This window comes from Zea mays, chromosome 4 (genome assembly GCF_902167145.1).
Source record: "Zea mays cultivar B73 chromosome 4, Zm-B73-REFERENCE-NAM-5.0, whole genome shotgun sequence".
NCBI classification, from domain to species: domain Eukaryota; kingdom Viridiplantae; phylum Streptophyta; class Magnoliopsida; order Poales; family Poaceae; genus Zea; species Zea mays.
Genome location: NC_050099.1, coordinates 31,198,170 through 31,218,265, shown reverse-complemented (window position 1 = coordinate 31,218,265; position 20,096 = coordinate 31,198,170).

Below are 20,096 nucleotides of genomic sequence, written 5' to 3'. Positions count from 1 at the left end.
AGCTTTGAACTTATGATCAAAGACACCAAACACATCGTCAACTTGGAGCAAGGCGCCACCTCTACACCTAAGGTGCAACCCGTCGCATTCAAAGCGATGGAAGAAAAGAAGGAGGAGTCTACACCAAGTAGGCTTCCAATCGATGCCTCCAAGCTCGACAACGAGGAGATGGCGCTCATCATCAAGAGCTTCCGCCAAATCCTCAAACAAAGGAGAGAGAAAGACTACAAGTCCCGCTCCAAGAGGGTGTGTTACCGTTGTGGTAAGTTCGATCATTTCATAGCTAAATGTCCAATTTCTAGTGAAAGTGACAGGGACGAAGACAAGAAGGGGAAGAAGGAGAAGAAGAGATACTACAAGAAGAAGGGCGGCGATGCGCACGTGTGCTGGGAATGGGACTCCGATGAGAGCTCCACCGACTCCTCCTCCGATGAGGACGCCGCCAACATCACCGTTAACAAAGGCCTCCTCTTCCCCCAATGTCGGCCACAAATGTCTGATGACAAAGGACGACAAGAAGAAGAAGGTACACTCTAGAGCCACCCCCAAATATACAACATCTAGTGATGAGGGTAGCTCTAGCGATAATGAAGATGATTTACTTGCTCTTTTTGCCAACCTTACCATGGAACAAAAGAAAAAAATAAATGAATTAATAGAAACCATTAACGAAAAGGATGATCTCTTGCAAAGCCAAGAAGACTTCCTCATTAAAGAGAACAAAAATTTTGTTAAATTGAAAAATTCTTATGCTCTAGAAGTAGAGAAAAATGAAAACCTGTCTAAGGAGCTTAGCACATGCCATAATTCAATTTCTTGTCTTAGAATTGAGAATGATAATTTAGTTTCTAAGATTGAAGAATTGAATGTTTGCAATGATTTGATTTCCTGTCTTAGAGATGAGAATGCTAGATTAAAATCTAAGATAGAAGAATTAAATACTTGCAAACCCTCTACATCTACTGGTGAGCATGTTTCTATTTGCACTAGATGTAGAGATATTAATGTAGAAGCTATTGATGATCACCTTGCTATGATTAAACAACAAAATGATCACATAGCTAAATTAACTAGTAAAATTGCCGAGCATGAACTAGAAAATGAAAAATTTAAGTTTGCTCGAAGTATGCTTTATAATGGGAGACGCCCTGGCATTAAGGATGGCATTGGGTTCCAACAAGGGAGCCAAAACAATGTCAAGCTTAATGCACCTAAAAGATTGTCTAATTTTGTTAAGGGTAAGGCTCCCATGGTTCAGGATAGTGAGGGTTACATTTTATACCCTGCAAACTATCCTTAGCATAAAATTAGGAAGATTCATACTAGGAAACCTCACAATGTTACTCATCATGCTTTCATATATGAAAATGAGGCTTCTGGCTCTAGGCATACCACTCATATTAAAATGCCTAAAAAGAAAATTTCTACTGCATCAAATGAGCATAACATTTCATTTAAGACTTTTTATGCTTCTTATGTTCTAACTAACAAATCAGGCAAAATAGTTGCCAAATATGTTGGGGGCAAACACAAGAGTTCAAAGACTTGTGTTTGGGTACCCAAGGTGCTTGTCTCTAATGTGAAATGACCCAAGACCATTTGGGTACCTAAGAACAAGGCCTAAATTTGTTTTGTAGGTTTATGCATCCAGTGGATCAAGTTGGATAATCGATAGCGGGTGCACAAACCACATGACAGGGGAGAAAAGGATGTTCTCCTCCTATGAGAAAAATGAAGATCCCCAAAGAGCTATTACAATCGGGGATGGAAATCATGGTTTGGTCAAAGGTTTGGGTAAAATAGCTATATCTCCTGACCATTATATTTCCAATGTTTTTCTTGTAGATTCATTAGACTACAATTTGCTTTCTGTTTCTCAATTATGCAAAATGGGCGACAACTGTCTATTTACTGATGTAGGTGTTACTGTCTTTAGAAGAAGTGATGATTCAATAGCTTTTAAGGGAGTGCTAGATGGTCAACTATACTTAGTTGATTTTAATGATAATCAAGCTGAACTAGACACTTGTTTAATTGCTAAGACTAACATGGGTTGGCTCTGGCATCGTCGACTAGCCCATGTTGGAATGAAGAATCTTCACAAGCTTCTAAAGGGAGAGCACATTTTAGGACTAACCAATGTTCATTTTGAGAAAGACAGGATTTGTAGTGCATGCCAAGCAGGAAAGCAAGTTGGAGTCCACCATCCACACAAGAACATCATGACAACTGATAGGCCGCTCGAGCTACTCCACATGGATCTATTCGACCCGATAGCTTACATAAGCATCGGCGGGAGTAAGTACTATCTAGTTATTGTGGATGACTATTCTCGCTTCACTTGGGTGTTCTTTTTGCAGGAAAAATCTCAAACCCAAGAGACTTTAAAGAGATTCTTGAGACGGGCTCAAAATGAGTTCGGATTGAGGATCAAAAAGATTAGAAGCGATAATGGGGCGGAGTTCAAGAATTCACAAATCGAAGGATTTCTTGAGGAGGAGGGCATCAAGCATGAGTTCTCTTCTCCCTACACACCTCAACAAAATGGTGTAGTGTAGAGGAAGAATAGAACTCTATTGGACATGGCAAGGACCATGCTTGATGAATACAAGACACCAGACAGGTTTTGGGCCGAGGCAATTAACACCGCCTACTACTCCATGAACCGGCTCTACCTTCACCGAATCCTCAAGAAAACATCATATGAACTCCTCAATGGTAAAAAGCCCAATGTTTCATATTTTAGAGTCTTTGGGAGTAAATTCTTTATTCTTATTAAAAGAGGTAAAAGTTCTAAATTTGCTCCTAAGGATGTAGAAGGCTTTTTACTAGGGTATGACTCAAACACAAGGGCATATAGAGTCTTCAACAAATCCACTGGATTAGTTGAGGTTTCTTGTGACATTGTGTTTGATGAATGGCTCACAAGTGGAGCAAGTTGATCTTGATGAACTAGATGATGAAGAGGCTCCGTGCGTCGCGCTAAGGAACATGTACATTGGAGATGTGTGTCCTAAGGAATCCGAAGAGCCCACACAAGCACAAGATCAACCATCATCTTCTAAGCAAGCATCTCCACCAACTCAAGATGAGGATCAGGCTCAAATTGATGAAGATGAAGATCAAGAAGATGAGTCATCTCAAGAAGAGGACATTGATCAAGGGGGATATGAAGATAATAAAGACAACGAAGATGATCAAGAAATAAGGGATCAAAGACCACCACACCCAAGAGTCCACCAAGCAATTCAACGAGATCACCCCGTCAACTCCATCCTTAGTGACATTCATAAGGGGGTAACCACTAGATCTTGAGTTGCTCATTTCTGTGAACATTATTCTTTTGTGTCTTCTATTGATCCATACAGGATAGAGGATGCATTAAGAGACCCGGACTGGGTGGTGGCAATGCAAGAGGAGCTCAACAACTTCACGAGGAATGAGGTATGGCATTTAGTTCCACGTCCTAATCAAAATGTTGTAGGTACCAAATGGGTATTCCGCAACAAACAAGATGAGCATGGTGTGGTGACAAGGAACAAAGCCCGACTTGTGGCCAAAGGTTATTCACAAGTCGAAGGTTTGGACTTTGATGAAACTTATGCACCCGTAGCTAGGCTTGAGTCAATTCGCATATTACTTGCCTATGCTACTTACCATGGCTTCAAGCTTTATCAAATGGACGTGAAAAGTGTCTTCCTCAATGGACCTATCAAGGAAGATGTCTATGTTGAGCAACCTGTAACACCCCGGGATCCACAAACACCCCGAGATGCTACTGGACTTCACTACCAACAGCCGAACACTAAGCAAGATAAAATTTGGCAGCGTCTCCTTTGTAATTATAAGCATCGCAGAAGCAAAAGAGATATATCAATACAAAATGAATCATACTAGTATGATATAATTCTCATCAAGGACAATTAACCACAAATGAACCAGCTTATGCCTACATCATACTCTAAAGTATGAACCTCAAAAGTCAATAACCCAAGCTAATTATTTGGTTCTTTAAGCAATGTGTGCAACGTGCCGCTACTTCCCACTCCCCTTGATAAGCATCAAGCACCTGCATTGAGTGATGCAAGAGTGAGATGAAACATCTCAGCAAGCAAATTGTTTTGACAAGATATTTAAACCACAAGATGAATTAATCAACATTTTATAGGAATCACGATTAAGATCAGAAATACTTGTAGATATAGAACTCAATAGTCCCTATATAACCAATATTGTCTCATTCCCTCGGTCAACCACAATAGTTTGTATAACACTTTCCTGTGTCAACAATATCTGCAAATATCACTTCAATGAATGGTATAACACTTCCCTGCGTCAACAATATCTACAAATATCACTTCCATGAATGGTATAACACTTCCCTACATCAACAATATCTGCAAATATCACTTCAATGAATGCATATGAATGCAATGCATATGTCCTCTACCTTCATACCTCTGAGGGTATGAAGCCGCATCGTACCCCTCCTCAGGCAACGTACGATGTTAAGTTGTATCGGTACGGTCGGACCATAGGCCACAACAAAACTTCAGATGCAAATGAATCATGCAATGTATATGGCATGGTGTTTTTATCAATATACTTCACTTCCTTCAAATACGATACAAACCTCAAATAATACTTCATTTTCCTTTAGATATCATACAAACCTCAAATAATACTTCATTTACCTTCAGATACAATACAAACCTCAAATAATACTTCATTTTCCTTCAGGGGAGTGAATTAATCTCATGGGTCATACTCGAATAATAATCAACAGTAATATATGATTGAGCATCAATATAATACAAGCAAGTAAAGCATCTCCATAGAGTTCAATTATGAAAGAATTCAATGATTTTGAATATTAGAGTGTAAGCGGTAAAAACAACAAGTCAAAATGGTAGCAACCACCGCTACATTCACTTGCCTTCATCGAAGAAGAAAAAATGTACTAGGCATGATCTGGAGTGTAGCCACTTGCTAGCGGGCATAAAACTTAGTACAAATATTTCACAAACATTTTCCAACAATCAACAAATCGCTCCCACACTTGAAACCAAGACCCGGTGGAAAGACTCCCACCCTGAACCACATGTCAAACAGCAGCAGTGCTATTTGTTAGTTTTGTATCTTTAAAATTATAACAGTGGTGATATCAAATAAATACACTAGGAGTATCTACATAAAATACTCTACAACTTCGGTATTCAATGGATAATTAAATTCAGCCATCTATAAGTTCTAAAACATCTGACAAGATAACTGACTGAATCTGTTTCAGATAGCAGCATAGTTAATTTCAAAATTCGATATTTCCCAAACTACTCAACCAAAACTTATGAAATTCTGCTGAAAGTAAGAACTTTTATCCCTCTACAAAAGTCTCCATAGTTGGAAGAGCCAATTCAGCCATTTACTAGATGAATCCCACCAGTGAATAGACCCACTCGTTTTTGCCAGGCAAACAGGAACAGCCAAAGTAAAACAAACATAACTGGAGTTTCAAAATTCATATGAATGCACTCTTTAACAATCTGGAAAGCTTATGAAATTATCTACAACTTCTCTTACCAACCTAAAGTTTAATTATGTTGATAAAATTGCCTAAATCTTAAGAGAATAGATTTTGCACGGAATTATGAGACTGAAAAACTGCTATAATCAAACTGCAATAACTCTCTGATCTGATGTCCGATTGAGGTGTTCTTCATGGCCACGGAAATATATACAAATTATCTACGAATCATAGATAGACTTTTTATTTTTTTGAGGCCACTAAGATCATGGAAAACTGGCATGAACAGAAACTATCGAATCTGCCATTCTGCAGAAACTAAATTCGAGATCAAAATCAAACCCCCACATCTAATCCATCCTCTAATCCTTTAATCCCCATGATCCAAAACCTCCAAAAACACTTAATGACAGGGAGGAACATGGATCTTATCCTTACCTATGGTTTTCCTAAGAAAATCTGCAAGAAGAGATGGGGATAGAACATCTCCTTGGTCCTCTCTTACCCTTCAATCCATCTTGCTCCTCCTCTTCTCGATCCTTGCTGCGTGGGGGATCTAGAGAGAGGAGGAAGCGGTGGAGAGGAGGGCGGCTGCCATGGGAGGAGAGGGGGCGGCCAGCAAAGGGGAAGGGGAGGGGTGGCCAAGTCCGGGGGAAAAGGGGGGTGGCGGCCAAGAAAAGGGGAAAAAAGGGGGCGGCCACTAGGGTTTTTTTGTGGGAGAATAGAAACGACGCCTCAGATGACTTCTGGCATAGTATCCAATGGACTACAACCCTTTTCCCACATCCACGCACCTGTCACACCCGTTTCTAATGGGGCAGAGCCGGGTGCATAGCATATGTGTGCCAAGATCTATTTCCACACATATGTTGACGTCACAAGTGTAATATATCAAAAGAACAATGCATAAAAGCGTAAATAAAGATTATATTAACATATTACACTTCGAACAGACATAATGTATTAAACTTTATTCATCAAAGTACAGCGAAACAAGGACATCCATCCACAGGAAGATGACCGGGGGTATCACTAGACTAGCATCCATGGAGTCCAGCATCATAACTTCATCTGCAACTTCTGATCAAAATTAAGCAAGGGTGAGCTCACTTATGGTCGAGGCTCAGCAAGTGGGGCAAAAACTAATGCAGGTTTAACAAGGTGAGGCTAAGGTTGAGCAGTAAGCATTTTATTTGGTCAACATTTTATTAACAACACCTGTCTTACTAATAAGTGTGAATCCCAAGTATTCCCATTAAGCAAAGGTATAAGAGTATATAAAAAAACTTAAGTGAAACCACTTAAGCAAACCATTAGCAGATCATCGGATCTCGATTTATTTCCATCTTCAAGTTCAATTATCATGTGAGGAGTCCAGGCTGCTCATAACCGTGAGCACGGCTGATATATCAGTTTTACACTTTGTAGAGGTGGCACATCTTTCCCCATGAGTCACAATTCCCTTCTGGCCCGGGTTAGCTAGACCCGTATTCACTTCCGAGGTGAATGGCCAGGGTCTCACTACGAGGCTTCTCCCTAGAGTCCTCATTACGCAAATGTTGGAAATGGTCAACTGCATAAGGTACACCTACTGTAACCAACTTATAGTCCAGTCCACAGGGTAAAGCTTTGGGAACTATGCCCGTATCCAATCTGCCTGAGCCGGTACTATAAGCGCTTGCCAGGTGCCCCGTTCTTGGTCGACCACGACCAACACCCAACATAAGACTTCCCTAGTTATTTAGCCAAGACCAGAGCCATGATAGTTCTCATGGTAGCACTGTTTTCCCGGTTGGTCACTCCACGTTCCAATTAATATGCAATAATCTTGTTTAACCATCGGGTTAACAACAATAATGTAAACTTACCATTTGGAACATTAATACCATAAACAGGAGTGACTGCATAAAGTTAAGTTGTAGCAATAGCATAGCTACTTGATTAGATCATAATCCCATGTTTAAACAAGGAGTAAGTTGGAAAGGTTAGGGGTATCTAAATAGGTAACCCATCAAATTATGCATATATTCATCGAAGAATAAACTTTATTAAATGTATTGTTTGGGATCAAACAGAGTATGCAGAGGGAGAAGTCCACTTGCCTTGCTTATTGAAAACTTGAGGTTCTTCCACGGATCGGAATAGATCTTGATTCTTAACTACTAGATCAACCACTGAATATCACACAAACAAACAAGAAGAACAAACACCAATCAATAACATACAACATTCACCATACGTAAAGCTAAAAGAAAGCCTAACGAAAAGAGCGTTCGCTTTTCAAAAACATTACACGCAAGGATTATAATAAAAAGGTATTTTTTTTTCAAAAATGTGTGATCTATACTTTATAAAACAAGACATAAGATTAAAATATCTTAATTAAAATATACAAATATTAGATTTACCATTTTAATCCTTTATAAAAGCATATGTGGTATGTCTAAGATTAAGAGTTCATAATATAAAACACATTATAACATTATTAAACCTTTTTAACCTTTTATAAAAGATATATGTTATATATCTAGGATTAATGCGTTATGAAATACATTGTTAATTTATGAAGCATTATGGAACATATAATTCATTGTTAAACCTATCACTTATGATAAATTAAGATACAAGTTTAAATAGGTTTTATGTGAAAGGACATTATTATTATTAAACACCTATTTATGGAAAGTTATGGTATATGCCTTAAATGAACTTTTATGTAAAAGACAATGAACAAACAACTATCTTTTAATTTCATTTAAAAACACATAGCCTATATTATTATATTCGAAGTATATATATAAAGTAACATTTTAGTTATTACTTTATTTTACCCTTTAGGAAAAACTAAATGATTTATATAACATGGACTAAATGTGATAAAATAATTAATCAAGCTCATATAACTAGTTATGAACAAGTTGACAATAGGTTTGACTAATAAATTATGATAAAGGATAATTAATATATTAATTATCTTTAATTCTATTGTAGGAACAAATGATCCAGATAATTAAAATGAATACTATATTTATTAGTATATTATTAACTATCATTTTAGTTATGACAATGTGAGCACTTATTTAAGCCATTATATCATTATTAGACATATTACTATTTAGTACGGCTACACTTAAACATCTATAACGAACCTTGTTAAATATAATATCAATTAAAAAGTTATTTTAAGGTTAGAAACAAATTATCTAATTCTTTAGTAAGAAACCTATGTTTAACAACATAACTATCATTTTCTTTATTAGGAAAGTATGAGTGTTTAATTAAGTCATTTTAACATTATAGTAAAATTCTATTCTTTCGGTTTTCTCCTTTCTTTTCTAAATAGAATTTATACGTATAACTAGAAATTGTTTATTTATAATTCCTCTGACATTAATATACTAAGAATTAATTATAAATTACTAAATAAGACTTTTAATAACCTATTCATGGTTATTATGACATAAATGAGCATTTTACTATTCTACGTAATTAGTGCTATACTTATGAATACATTTGTCATGAATAGTAAAATCTATACATTTTTTATTCGACCGAAAATATGTGGCTTAATTCCTATTTCAATTTCTCATATTACTAAAATTACAGTTATATCAATACTAACCAATATCGTTCCACACACTAAAGCGAAATAAATATTTCTAGTATGAAAATTACTATGTTAGTAAATAGTGACCGTGTTCATTTTTAGAACTATAAAATCATACACATTTTAAAATATTGTCACATGGTTCGATTTTGGTAACACGTATACATCGAAATCTCTAAAATCATACACGAATCACCAAGTCGCATAATATTACAACGATAATTCACAAATTCATAAATTAATTCAACACATGATTTAGACAATAAATTAACGGGTTGGGTTGTCTTCAACCTTGGGTTCGCTCATGCACAGGGACGAATGTCGATGAGGGGTTTTCGACCGTGCAGGGGAGGGACAGCGGGTTTGGCGTCGAGCAGGGAACGACGTGATCCTCGTGCTGTGCGGACGGAGCTCCGACGGGGTTCCACGGACAGCGGGGCAGACTGCGATGGCGTGGTCGAACTTCGGCGATGGCGTGGGCGAGCAAGGAATGTGAGAAAGAGAGACAGAGCTCGAAGAGGAAGAGAGCTCGGCTGTGGGAGGAAGAAGAGAGGAACTCGGCCATATTTATAGAGAGAGAGGGGAAACGAAGAGATGGCCGATTGGTTTCAAGGCGGTCATTAATGGCGTTCATGGAGCTTGAATGGAGGTAATGGGGGAGGGAAACGGACACACTAAACTCCATTAACGCAGAAAAGAAACAGTCGCGGCTGCGTCCTGGCGCTGGGTGTCGCGGTCGGACTGGGCGCGGCTGGGCATGGTGTGTCGGTGTTGGGGCTCGGCTTGGTCGGCTGCTCGGCTCGCGCAGGGTTGCAGTGCTGCACGGTGTCGGGCTCGGCGTCGAGCGCTCCTGGCGGCTGGGCAGGGGCTCGGGCGTTGGGCGCGGCCTGGCGGAGTCCTGCTGCGCGGCGGCTGCAGGGGCTGCTGGCGGCTCGGCCGTCTGGAGGCTGCGTCGCGCAGAGAGAGAAGCGAGGGGGAGAAGAGAGGAGAGAGAGAAAGGCGGCGGCCAGAGGGAAGCAGGGGAGCGACGGCGGCCGGCTAGCAGGGGAGGAAGGGGCACGCGCGCTAGGGTTAGGGGCAGGGGCGCTTAGGGATGTTGGGCCTTAATGGGCCAAATGGCCACCAGGGTTTAGTTAGTTAGTTTTTTTTATATTTGCTTTTCTAATTTCAAAATATAATTTTAAATAACCATAAAATTCATAATAATCAAATCAAAATTATTTATTTTTGAACTAATAATTATTATATTAGTTATTTGGATTTTTTAACAAGAAGTGATATTCGATATCCAAAATCAATTATGAGAAATAAAAATCATTCCAAAGGCAAATAAATAACAAACACTTAAGAGAAAATTAATTACCATAAATATCATTATTAACTAAATGTGTTATTTTTATTTAATGATTTTCATAGTGTCACAAATCTACCCCTCTTAAAAAGAATCTCGTCCTCGAGATTAGGGAAGGCTAGCAAGAAAGCAAGGGAGATACATGGTTTATTTGTAGGTTCTTAGTTCTCATTGAACTCCTCCAGACTTAAGGAACTTCCTTACTTCTCTGCTCTGAAATGTATACTAATCAAGCGTCCTTCATCATCATACTTATAAAATGGTGGGTCTTCTGAATTATTGCTTAGGTCATGCTTGGCAGCTTTCTTCTGTAGTCGGTCTAGACGTTTCTTGGGGCATTCGCGAATAAGATGTCCTTCATTTTTGCAGTAGTAGCAAGCACCTATTGCTTTGAGTTCTTTGCGAGTCAACTTTGCTTGACCAATAGGAGGTGAGGGTTGATTGGGTGTCTGTATCTCATGTAGCTGAGCCTGACTTGATTCTTCTATTTGGGTATCCATGTGTTCCGTGGCTTTTGCTTGTGGTTGGGGTGGACTAATCATGTATCCAAACATTATTCTATTCCTTTTGTTGTTCTTCACGATGTTGATAGAAGTTTCTGTGCATTTTGGTTCATATCCCATGTCTGGACACTGAGATAGCTTAATCTCAGAGGTGTTCGGTAGTGAACTCTTCTCAGGACAGTTACGAAGGTAGTGATCTTCACGTCCACATAGATAACAAGCTTTTCTTGAAGTTATTTCTTGACTTTTTCCATGCTTCCATTTTTGTTTCTTGGACCTGATGCGACGACTGGGCTGAAACTGTGTGCAAGTGATAGTCCATCCATCAATGTAACACTCATGTGCTTCCTTTTGGAGCTAGGCATCCTTGTGATGTTTCTTTTTTTGGAAAACCTGGCAATTCATCGTCTGACAGTGCATCTGCTATTAGTTGTTCTAGGGAGACCATTGACTTTTTATACCAGAAAATAAAATCTGGTGCTTCTGTTTAGTAGTTTCACTTTCGTTTGTACTGATCTGGCGACAAGGAATTCCATAGTACTCACAACAACAACATGTTCCAAGACCATTTGTCTGTTGGTGTGCATCCTTTTGTGTTTGTTTATCAGTTGTTTCATTTCTAGTGACGCTTCTACTTGCCAACACTTGCTGGTATGAGGAGGTGAGTTGAGATGCTTTCTATATTATCAGAGCTTCTGCCTGTAACAGCTTTTCTAAGTCAACTATCGAGGGTGATGTTGATGTCATATGGTTACCGGTAGTCTGCTCAGGTGCTATAAATTCTGCTAAATCAACTTGTTGGAGTCTAGTTACCACTTGAGATGTTGCTTGCAAAAAGTGTGCATGTGCCTTCTTGAACTGTTCCATCTGAGACTTAGCTGGAGGAGTTGCTAACACAATATATTCTTTGCACTTAGTGACATCACTTGTAGTTGTCATTCCAAGTTCTAACATCTGTATGGATATAGCAAGGAAGAAAGGGACGAAGAGATTGAGCTAAGGAAGATTATAAAGAGTAGAGAGAACCCATCTATCTAAGGTTTTTCCTAACTAATTGATGCCATTGTGGACAAAAGTCACACAATACACCAACAATCGTTTCAAAGAAGCAAATCAAACATGAACACAAAGGACAATGAACTCAAGCATACCAGCACAACACAATCCAATTCTACTCATTCAACCAAAACAAAAGGTGAGACAAGGTTTGGAATAAGAAAGATATTATAAAGTCAAGGAGTTGGGTAAGAATTATCAAGGAGTTAGACAAGACATATTTGTCGGTGGCCAATAGTGAAATAGGATAACCATGAACTATTAAAGTGAGGAAAATGATATAACCAAGGTTATAAAGTGAGTTAGGTAGAAAGCATTATCAAGGAGAAAAGTAGAGAGGCAAAAGTTTAATATATCAAGGTAGATATTGTCCAAGGATGACAATTGCAAGAAAACAAAAGTATAAGAAGTCAAGGGTTATATAGCAATATTAGGGATTAGAAAACCACTTATAATATAATATAATATCGCCATTACCGATCTAGTCGAAAATCTTAATACTAAAGAACAATCCTATCAACCTAACCAAGAAGTCTAGTAATAGATCCAAAGGATCCATAACAAAACTTCTTGCGGAGTGGGGATAAGACAGAGAATAGGGCATCGTTGATAGCTTTGAAAAGGTTTCTTCTGGCAAACTTCGCTTCAAGTTCCACAATCCTAGCTTGATCATCTTGCAATGCTTCTCATTAGAATCTTCTGATAGACGAAGAATCAGACAAGAGTTGAAAATAAAAGAGACGAGTCATGATATAAAGTAAGTTTTTATGGAGGAAAATATATCAGGCTTTGAAAGATTGACTGGGCTTTCCATTTCTAACTAATCTAGCGACCTACGGTCACATTTCTTTGATACCACTTCTGTCACACCCGTTTCTAATGGGGCAGAGCCAGGTGCATAGCATATGTGTGCCAGGATCTATTTCCACACATATGTTGACGTCACAAGTGTAATATATCAAAAAAACAATGCATAAAAGCGTAAATAAAGATTATATTAACATATTACACTTTGAACAGACATAATGTCTTAACCTTTATTCATCAAAGTACAGCGAAACAAGGACATCCATCCACAGGAAGATGACCGGGGGTATCACTAGACTAGCATCCATGGAGTCCAACATCATAACTTCATCAGCAACTTCTGATCAAAATTAAGCAAGGGTGAGCTCACTTATGGTCGGGGCTCAGCAAGTGGGGGAAAAACTAATGCAGGTTTAACAAGGTGAGGCTAAGGTTGAGCAGTAAGCATTTTAGTTGGTCAACATTTTATTAACAACACCTGTCTTACTAATAAGTGTGAATCCCAAGTATTCCCATTAAGCAAAGGTATAAGAGTATATCAAAAACACTTAAGTGAAACCACTTAAGCAAACCATTGGCAGATCATCGGATCTCGATTTATTTCCATCTTCAAGTTCAATTATCATGTGAGGAGTCCAGGCTGCTCATAACCGTGAGCACGGCTGATATATCAGTTTTACACTCTGCAGAGGTGGCACATCTTTCCCCATGAGTCACAATTCCCTTCTGGCCCGGGTTAGCTAGACTCGTATTCACTTCCGAGGTGAATGGCCAGGGTCTCACTACGAGGCTTCTCCCTAGAGTCCTCATTACGCAAATGTTGGAAATGGTCAACTGCATAAGGTACACCTACTGTAACCAACTTATAGTCCAGTCCACAGGGTAAAGCTTTGGGAACTATGCCCGTATCCAATCTGCCTGAGCCGGTACTATAAGCGCTTGCCAGGTGCCCCCGTTCCTGGTCAACCACGACCAACCCCCAACATAAGACTTCCCTAGTTATTTAGCCAAGACCGGAGCCATGATAGTTCTCATGGTAGCACTATTTTCCCGGTTGGTCACTCCACATTCCAATTAATATGCAATAATCTTGTTTAACCATCGGGTTAACAACAATAATGTAAACTTACCATTTGGAACATTAATACCATAAACAGGAGTGACTACATAAAGTTAAGTTGTAGCAATAGCATAGCTACTTGATTAGATCATAATCCCATGTTTAAACAAGGAGTAAGGTTGGAAAGGTTAGGGGTATCTAAATAGGTAACCCATCAAATTATGCATCTATTCATCGAAGAATAAACTTTATTAAATGTATTGTTTGGGATCAAACAGAGTATGCAGAGGGAGAAGTCCACTTGCCTTGCTTATTGAAAACTTGAGGTTCTTCCACGGATCGGAATAGATCTTGATTCTTAACTACTAGATCAACCACTGAATATCACACAAACAAACAAGAAGAACAAACACCACTCAATAACATACAACATTCACCATACGTAAAGCTAAAAGAAAGCCTAACGAAAAGAGTGTTCGCTTTTCAAAAACATTACACGCAAGGGTTATAATAAAAAGGTATTTTTTTCAAAAATGTGTGATCTATACTTTATAAAACAAGACATAAACTTAAAATATCTTAATTAAAATATACAAATATTAGATTTACCATTTTAATCCTTTATAAAAGCATATGTGGTATGTCTAAGATTAAGAGTTTATAATATAAAACACATTATAACATTATTAAACCTTTTTAACCTTTTATAAAAGATATATGTTATATATCTAGGATTAATGCGTTATGAAATACATTGTTAATTTATGAAGCATTATGGAACATATAATTTTCATTGTTAAACCTATCACTTATGATAAATTAAGATATAAGTTTAAATATGTTTTATGTGAAAAGGTCATTATTATTATTAAACACCTATTTATGGAAAGTTATGGTATATGCCTTAAATGAACTTTTATGTAAAAGACAATGAACAAACAACTATCTTTTAATTTCATTTAAAAAGACATAGCCTATATTATTATATTCTAAGTATAAATATAAAGTAACATTTTAGTTATTACTTTATTTTACCCTTTAGGAAAAACTAAATGATTTATATAACATGGACTAAATGTGATAAAATAATTAATCAAGCTCATATAACTAGTTATGAACAAGTTGACAATAGGTTTGACTACTAAATTATGATAAAGGATAATTAATATATTAATTATCTTTAATTCTATTGTAGGAACAAATGATCCAGATAATTAAAATGAATACTATATTTATTAGTATATTATTAACTATCATTTTAGTTATGACAATGTGAGCACTTATTTAAGCCATTATATCATTATTAGACATATTACTATTTAGTACGGCTACACTTAAACATCTAGAATGAACCTTGTTAAATATAATATCTATTAAAAAGTTATTTTAAGGTTAGAAACAAATTATCTAATTCTTTAGTAAGAAACCTATGTTTAACAACATAACTATCATTTTCTTTATTAGGAAAGTATGAGTGTTTAATTAAGTCATTTTAACATTATAGTAAAATTCTATTCTTTCGGTTTTCTCCTTTCTTTTCTAAATAGAATTTATACGTATAACTAGAAATTGTTTATTTATAATTCCTCTGACATTAATATGCTAAGAATTAATTATAAATTACTAAATAAGACTTTTAATAACCTATTCATGGTTATTATGACATAAATGAGCATTTTACTATTCTACGTAATTAGTGCTATACTTATGAATACATTTGTCATGAATAGTAAAATCAATACATTTTTTTTATTCGACTGAAAATATGTGGCTTAATTCCTATTTCAATTTCTCATATTACTAAAATTACACTTATATCAATACTAACCAATATCGTTCCACACACTAAAGCGAAATAAACATTTCTAGTATGAAAAATACTATGTTAGTAAATAGTGACCGTGTTCATTTTTAGAACTATAAAATCATACACATTTTAAAATACTGTCACGGGGTTCGATTTTGGTTACACGTATACATCAGAATCTCTAAAATCATACACGAATCGCCAAGTCGCATAATATTACAACGATAATTCACAAATTCATAAATTAATTCAACACATGATTTAGACAATAAATTAACGGGTTGGGGTTGTCTTCAACCTTGGGTTCGCTCATGCGCAGGGACGAATGTCGACGAGGGGTTTTCGACCGTGCAGGGGAGGGACAGCGGGTTTGGCGTCGAGCAGGGAACGACGTGATCCTCGTGCTGTGCGGACGGAGCTCCGGCGAGGTTCCACGGACAGCGGGGCGGACTGCGATGGTGTGGTCGAACTCCGGCAATGGCATGGGCGAGCAAGGAATGTGAGAAAGAGAGAGAGAGCTCGAAGAGGAAGAGAGCTCGGCTGTGGAAGGAAGAAGAGAGGAACTCGGCCATATTTATAGAGAGAGAGGGGGGAAACGAAGAGATGCCCGGTCGGTTTCAAGGCGGTCATTAATGGCGTTCATGGAGCTTGAATGGAGGTAATGGGGGAGGGAAACAGACACACTAAACTCCATTAACGCAGAAAAGAAACAGTCGCGGCTGCGTCCTGGCGCTTGGTGTCGCGGTCGGACTGGGTACGGCTGGGCATGGTGTGTCGGTGTTGGGGCTCGGCTTGGTCGGCTGCTCGGCTCGCGCAGGGTCGCGGTGCTGCACGGGGTCGGGCTCGGCGCGGTCGGCGTCGAGCGCTCCTGGCGGCTGGGCAGGGGCTCGGGCGTTGGGCGCGGCCTGGCGGAGTCCTGCTGCGCGGCGGCTGCAGGGGCTGCTGGCGGCTCGGCCATCTAGAGGTTGCGTCGCGCAGAGAAAGAAGCGAGGGGGGAGAAGAGAGGAGAGAGAGAGAAAGGCGGCGGCCAGAGGGGAGCAGGGGAGCGACGACGGCCGGCTAGCAGGGGAGGAAGGGGCACGCGCGCTAGGGTTAGGGGTAGGGGCGCTTTGGGATGTTGGGCCTTAATGGGCCGAATGGCCACCAGGGTTTAGTTAGTTAGTTTGTTTTCTATTTTCTTTTCTAATTTCAAAATATAATTTTAAATAACCATAAAATTCATAATAATCAAATCAAAAATATTTATCTTTCAACTAATAATTATTATATTGTTTATTTGGATTTTTTTAATAAGAAGTGATATTCGATATCCAAAATCAATTATGAGAAATAAAAAATCATTCCAAAGGCAAATAAATAACAAACACTTAAGAGAAATTTAATTACCATAAATATCATTATTAACTAAATGTGTTATTTTTATTTAATGATTTTCATAGTGTCATAGCACCGAAGATCAACTTTTGGTCAACATTTTTTTGGGATATTACACAACCTCCCAGCTTTGAAGATAGTGAGTACCTTAACCATGTGTATAAACTCTCAAAGGCACTTTATGGGCTCAAGCACGTCCCAAGAGCATGGTATGAATGCCTAAGAGACTTTCTTATCACTAATGGCTTCAAAGTCGGAAAAACCGATCCTACTCTCTTTACCAAAATTGTTGCAAAAGACTTGTTTATATGCCAAATTTATGTTGATGATATTATATTTGGGTCTACTAACAAGTCAACTTGTGAAGAGTTTAGTAGGATCATGATACAGAAATTCGAGATGTCTATGATGGGGGAGTTGAAGTATTTCCTTGGATTTCAAATCAAGCAATTCCAAGAGGGCACCTTCATCAGCCAAACTAAGTACATTCAAGCCATACTTAAGAAGTTTGGAATGAAGAATGGCAAACCCATCAAGACACCCATGGGAACCAATGGGCATCTCGACCTCGACACAGGAGGTAAATCCATATATCAAAAGGTATACCGGTTGATGATAGGATCTTTAATCTATTTATGTGCATCTCAGCCGGATATTATGCTTTATGTATGCATGTATGCAAGGTTCCAGGCAAATCCTAAGGAAGTTCATCTTAGGGTCGTAAAGAGAATCATGAGGTATTTAGTTTACACTCCAAAGTTTGGGCTTTGGTACCCCAAGGGATCTACCTTTGATCTAATTGGGTATCCCGATGCTGATTATGCCGGATGTAAAATAGATAGAAAGAGCACATCAGGGACCTGTCAGTTTCTAGGAAGATCCCTGGTGTCTTGGGCTTCAAATAAACAAAACTCCGTAGCTCTTTCCACCGCTGAAGCCGAGTACATTGTCGCAGGCCATTGTTGTGCTCAATTACTTTGGATGAGGCAAACCCTTAGGGACTATGCTACAAATTGAGCAAAGTCCCTCTCCTATGTGATAATGAGAGTGCAATTCGCATGGCAGATAATCCCGTTGAACACAGCCGCACTAAGCACATAGACATTCGATATCACTTTTTGAGAGATCACCAACAAAAGGGGATATCAAAATAGCTTATGTGAGCACCCATAACCAATTAGCCGATAACTTTACCAAGCCATTAGATGAGAAAACTTTCAGCAAACTTAGGAATGAACTTAATATACTTGATTCTCAGAACTTTGATTGAAACATTGCACACATAGCTAATTTATATGCCTTTGATCATATCTTCTTTTGGTTCAAATGCATATTTCTTATTCTTCTTGTGCCAAGGCAGCTAGGAGCCGTTTGAAGCCAACAAGGAAAGCAATTCTTGCCTTCTGTCGGGTGGCGCACCGGACAGTCCGGTGCACCATCGGACAGTCACTGTAGCATGTCCGGTGCGGATCTCCTTCCTAAATTGGCGCAGACGGCCGTTGCAACTTCGGGATGGTTGGCGCACCAGACACTGTCCGGTGCACACCGGACAGTCCGGTGCCCCCAGCCGACCATTGGCGCGGGCCACGCGTCGCCCGCGGATTGCGCGGTCGACCGTTGCGCCAGCCGACAGCTTATTTAAATGTGTTGGGCACTTAATCACCAAAACAATATAGAAATGGCCCAAGGGGACATTTCCCTTTCAATCTCTCCCTTTTTGGTGATTTATGCCAACACATCAAAAAAACAAATGCAAAACATGCAACATTTATTCAAATTGAAGACCAAATTGTTTTTGACTCAAATTTGGCATATTTGGATCATTCTTTGCCACCACTTGGTTTGTTTTTGCAAATCAAATTCATTTTCTTATCTCTAAGTCAAACTCACTTGTTTGGGCATTGAGAGAGATAATCCAAGAGTGAAAATGATCAAGATCCAAAAACTCCCCCTTTTTCCCATAATCATAAATTCTCCCTACAAGAGACCAAATTTTGACAATAAGAGTATTTTGACAAATCAAAAGTTCTAACTCTACTATTTTCAAAATTCTCAAGTGGTAGCTGATCCATTTGCTTTGGCCTTAATTTCTCCCCCTTTGGCATTAAGCACCAAAACGGGATGATTATTGGCCCTTTAACCCCATTGCCTCACCAAAAATGTCAATTAAGAGCAAAAAGACAATAGGAGCTTAAGAATGAACTTGGAGGTTAGTACACTAATACCGGAGTGCAGTGGAAGTCTTTGCATGGTCCAAGTTCACCTTTCTCTTTCAATTCACCTTTGAGACTATATCAAGTAAACTCAAACACAAAGGTTAGTCTCAAAGGGTCAAGTTGTAGCACTTCTCCACCTAAATATGTGCATCATTCACACATGGACTTGTGAGGTCCGAGGATCCCTTGCACAACTTGAGCACCAACAACAAATCTCATAAATGCATAAAGTAACTTGATCAGAGGCATAAAACACATGTATGCTATAAATCAATCCAAGTTACGCGAATCTAAGACATTTAGCTCACTGCGCAGCCTGCAAAAGGTTTTCTCATCTAAAGGCTTGGTAAAGATATCGGCTAGCTGGTTCTTGGTGCTAATATAGAACACTTCGATATCTCCCTTTTGCTGGTGGTCTCTCAAAAAGTGATGTCGGATGTCTATGTGCTTAGTGCGGCTGTGTTCAACAGGATTATCCGCCATGCGGATTGCACTCTCATTGTCACATAGGAGTGGGACTTTGCTCAGATTGTAGCCAAAGTCCCAGAGGGTTTGCCTCATCCAAAGTAGTTGCGCGCAACACTGTCCTGCGGCAACATACTCGGCCCCAGCGGTGGATAGGGCAACGGAGGTTTGTTTCTTAGAACTCCAAGACAACAGGGACCTTCCTAGAAATTGGCATGTCCCCGATGTGCTCTTCCTATCAACCTTGCACCCGGCATAATCGGAGTCTGAATATCCAATCAAGTCAAAGGTAGACCCCTTTGGATACCAGATCCCGAAGCAAGGCG